Raw genomic sequence first — 5026 nt, 5'->3', positions numbered from 1 at the left:
TTTCCTGTGCAGTGAGGCAGTGGATGGTGGTGTTACGTGTTGACATAGATTAGTGCTGGGGTATTTAAGTGAAGTGAAGTAAAATAGCTGTTGTTATGATTAATTAGGGTGCTAATAGTTCAATTAAAATATAATTGAAGGTGAAAGGTCTCAAGTCTAATAGAAAATCCTCTTTGACCTTAAGCAGATGTTTGTTTACAGTTTACTTTTGGTCGTGTTTTTGCCGTCACAATGATTGATGAACATGAATAGTTGATTAGTAAATCTACAGTAATTATGTATTTTCAGTTCACCCGCAGTGGCAAATAGGTAAAGACTGGGGTCCAGTGTCCACCTGTAAAACACAGATACACTTACATGCAGAAAAATATAGTATTTTATCACAGATAATACATTTACACATTGAAGGCAAGGCAAGTTTATTTGTATAGCACTATTCATACACAGGGCAACTCAAAGTGCTTTAAAACAGCATAGAAATACATAAACAACAGAGACCTTAAGTGTTTGAAATGCTTAATGCTATCTTAGTGTAAACATTGTGGAGTGTGGTTGCCAAAGTTTCCAAAACATGGTAGGAGCTTCACTTATACCCCAGGGTTTCTTACTGCTCCACTGTTTGTGTATTTTAATAAACTCAACTTAAATGTGGTTCATTTTAGTGTGACAGCGACAGGCAGAGACTGAAGCATGTCGTCTACTTCCTCTTTAGGGTCAGTAGGTTTTTAGGTTTGGTAACGTTTGGTCCAATGTTGTGTGACTGAGGATGTAGCAGCACAAAATCTCAGCACAAAAACACACACACAGTCCTTCTCACACATGCACCCACGGCTCATTTTGCCCCGTGTAACACAGTGGAAAAGGAACTTTTCCTTTTGTGGAATGAGGTGTGGAAAAGTATGATTAATATTTCCAAATTAAACACAGTCCATTCTGCCCTGTAGAGATGATTTTGTCATTAAAGCTGGAGGGAGAAGTGGCCTTGAGGATCTGCTGAGAGTAAAGTATCCATTATACTGAGTGTGCTTGTGTATTATTGAGCAGTATTTCTAACATTTCAAGGTAAACTGAGCAGAGAAAACACTGCACCTCCGCTACCTGCCCAGTGCTCGCATTATTTCAGCTTTCATCTCTTTTCATTTGTCGTCACCGTTGCATCTTATCCCAACCACCATCGTATGCATGTTATCTTGTCCTGCTTTCTGCACAGTTTGGGTCGTATTGCTGATTAAGGCAACGCTGAAGAATCACAGCTATACCAAACTCAGATGAAGCAGTATGACAACTAACATCCAGGAATTCTGCAGAGGAAATCTTCTTCACGCTCAATAGCTCATTAACGCGATGCTTTCCTCTTCATTCATCGTCTGCTCCAACCACACAGAGATAGTCTGCTTCTCTTCTTTCTGAGCAAGTCCTGAGAAATAGATAAATCATCTTTAGGTACAGTCATGGCCAACTACTTAATATCTTTCATTACATGCACTTTAAAGAAAAGACTGGATCATGTTGTATTTTACACTGTATGGTGAATTCTTTTCCTCCCTTTCATTGTCCAGTTTAAACCTCAGCAGAAAATTCCAGTGGCAAAAAGTGTGCAGGTATAGTTCTGAAAACTATATAAATGAAAGAAAACACATGATAGATAGATAGATAGATAGATAGATGGATGGATAGATAGGGTGAGACCCCGCCTATCGCCCTATGTCAGCTGAGATTGGCACAGCGTGATCCAGCGTGATAAAGTGGTAGATAGTGGATGGATGAAATATAGTGGTTCTTTTTTCTTTTTCTTTGCTGTTTATTTGCAACAATTGTACAACACAGTTGAACGCGGGCGACATAAATCATGTTTCTCGGCTGATGTGTCTGCAATTACCTCAAGTTGTTGCCTCTCAACACACATGATAATCAAATCACAGAGGAATCTGACCAAACAAAAGCTGGTCTGTTCTGTCTCCTGGGTTGTTTTCTATGCAAGAAAGACTGAGGTGAGCTTTCAGGCTCGTCTTCTGGGTCCTAGTGCCCCCTCTTTTCTTTCTTTCTTTCTTTCTTTCTTTCTTTCTTTCTTGATTGATCGGGGAGGAATCTCCTTTAAGCTCTCTGACATGTTTCAGCAATCTACACCCTGAAACAACCGAGGACAAGACATCTTAACTCTGTGGGCTTTAAAGAGAGCTAATGCTCACATTTACATTGACACATCTGAAAAGGGATCAGATGCAGAATGAAGTGGATTACCTGTTCATTTCAGCCCATGGCTCCAGAGACAGTAACGTGCGTCAAGGTTCGACGAATGTGAGGCGTCGTGGACAGGAATCCCAATTACCTTGTTTCCATTTTTGACAGTCCGTGGAATTTAACTGCACTTCCTCTCACTGTCTCGTCTCGCTCCCCTCACAGCGGATCGTGTCAGGAGCGCCTCCCGCTTTGTTGTGCGGTTCAAAAAGCCGAGGTAAAATATCTGAGGTATCATTTCCTCAACATCTACTACACAGCAGCAGGCTGGTGCTTCCTGTAACCTTGCTGGGCCTTGTGCAGGAAGTGGATTTAAAGGGATAGCGTGATTATTCCTGCAGAACAGACCGAGCCCGCACTTGTCATTTGTGACTTGGGCCGGTTGCTGTTTATTATCGGCCAGGATTCTCTCCTACGTTCGGCCACCTTTCAAGATTCCATATCAGGCTACAGACAGATACAGACAGTCGGCCAATTTGGCACAGAGGAATGAGAGATGCAAGTGAGCCCAGAGGTACTTCAGGAATGTTAACATTCTTTTCCCCACCTTCTTGGATGAGTACATTCCCGGAGAGGAGCGCGCGCCACCCTGTTCACTTGGCACACAAACGAAGAACGCTATATCCATCACATGCAATGATCCATGGAGGTGGTCAGAGCCTGTGACTAATAGGTCAGATGTGTCCACTCTGTTTACAATCCCTCCAGCCATGCATATCTGACTGTATCAGAACAAATAAGCTGCGCCGACACCTCTGTTCCAGTCCACCTCTTTTATTTCCCACTCATAGACTATATTACTGAGGACGGGAGCAGTTGATGTGTTACATACACCACCTCCTCCTCTCTCTGATTCAGTACATCTGAGAGGAAGTCTGCAGGGAGACAGAGGGGGAACCATAGAGTGGTGGAGACAGTAGCGGCTATTTTCAAATGCATATTAGAGCTAATGACTGCAGTTAAGACCTTATTGAGGTTAAGTTGCTAACACAGACCTTGTCGAATCCTTGCTGTCACGACACAATGAAGTATGCAGATTCATTCGTACGGAGCAAAGGAAGCGGGCAAAGCGGCGTTAAAGCATTAACACTTTCATTTTCTAATGTTTCTTTGTACTCCGTTCAATCCCCGACTGGTTTCATTTCACATTCAAAGTTAACTGGCGTTACAGTAGCTTGTGGTAGCATGCATATTTTACACAGTGATTTAACGTTGTGGTTAAAACAGGGACGACGGAGTGTTTAGGTTTGAGAAACCTAACTTTTGTGTTCCTGGTGGTTTCTGTTTGGTCACTGACGTAAAGATGCCGCGATAATGAGATGTTTTCTCAGGACAACAAGCTACTGCTGTGTCTTATTAAACACCGGTGTTTCTAGAGAGGAAAATACACAATATTTCAACATGATACTCAGAAAATCATCAAAAGTACTTGTGTGGAATGATGTATACTTCACAATAAAAACATGAATGGTGCAAAATAAATCTAATACACACAAGTAAAGCCAAAATGAGGTAAATACTAACGTGGACATCTGTAATTCGCAACACATTTCCGAACACAGTAACACAGTTCCTTCATTCAGTGCTTCTACAGTTCCTTTATTATGTTGTTAATTGATTTACTTTTTTAAGAATACAATTCTGATGGTCAAGACAACAAAAACCAGTGCAAGCAAGACTTAAATAGTTTATTCCACCTTTAATCTGGGTTTACGTGATACATGAGATTAATGCTGCTGAAAATCCTTTGGGAGAGCTGGAAAGTCAACAGCCGAAGTCTCCCCCTCCCTCTCTGTTCTCAATTATCTATCCTCAACAATAAAAAATAAACAAAAATAAATTGACCAACCAACCTCTGCCTCTCACCTGTTGCATTAGCATATTCCAAACAACAACATGTTTTTATTTTATGTTATGCCTCTGCCAAATTAAATGGACCTGTTACTTCATTATTATCTATATGCTAAACGAGAGAGCGATCATTATCACTGATTTGGCACGAGAGGTTGATTAAAGTCTGCCTTTCCTGCCAAGTAAATCCCCTCATGTGCCCTGGTGTACCACTCAGAACTGAAACGCATCCAACGACGCATTAATGCACAGGAAGGCATTCATTTTTAGATCCGGCACCTTTGATGCTCTGTGATGAATGATTATGTTTACAGTTGCAACAGTGACAAAGAAAGAGACTGTTGTTGTTTTGTGGGAACTGATAAAAGTCCATATTTGTGTAGGTAATACATGTCCACCGTGGATGAATTATGTATGGTTGGCTCTGTGAAACAAATCTTAACTTTGTTTTCTGACTATGAGGGTCATTCATATGGAAATGCCTTTATACACACACATATATATATATATATATATATATGGACATAAAGCTTGTGTGTTGTGTACAAACAATAAAACAGCAGCGATGGTGAATGTAAGAGCAAAAGCGAGTAAGAGGTGAAACTATGACATCGTCATTTCCCCAAAGTTGCGTGTTGGATGCATACATGGATATGCCTTTTAAGATTTTATGCAGATTCACCTGAACTCATCCTGACGCGTACAGGCTCTGAGTGACATTCTGCGGTAATGGAGTACTTAACTTTCTTATAAAGAAACAAGAGTCACTATAATTACACAAATAAAGTGCTTTATTATTGCACTGATGCTTCCGCGTTGGAAAAGTGCACAGTTTACATTTTATACTTGTACTTTTCCCTAAATAAAGTCTGTAACCTGGTTCTCCTAAGTGTTGATGTCTGAGGGAAGTGAACATGTTATTTTATTTTTGGCACCG

General features: G+C 40.7%; 1 long non-coding RNA gene across 1 annotated transcript; it reads right to left on the bottom strand.

Moving 5' to 3' along the window:
• Nucleotides 1-418: 418 nt before the first annotated feature.
• LOC122785787 lies at nt 419-2724 on the bottom strand. The gene is made up of 3 exons (XR_006362351.1): nt 2242-2724; nt 1880-2128; nt 419-1417 (listed from the first exon to the last, which is right to left on the bottom strand). It is a non-coding gene; the product is annotated as an uncharacterized LOC122785787 (long non-coding RNA).
• Between the last annotated feature and the right edge of the window lie 2302 nt (nt 2725-5026).

Source organism: Solea senegalensis, linkage group LG2, assembly GCF_019176455.1.
Source record: "Solea senegalensis isolate Sse05_10M linkage group LG2, IFAPA_SoseM_1, whole genome shotgun sequence".
Taxonomy (NCBI): domain Eukaryota; kingdom Metazoa; phylum Chordata; class Actinopteri; order Pleuronectiformes; family Soleidae; genus Solea; species Solea senegalensis.
Note: the sequence above shows the minus strand (reverse complement) of the source record. Positions and strands in the feature narration are given on the sequence as shown.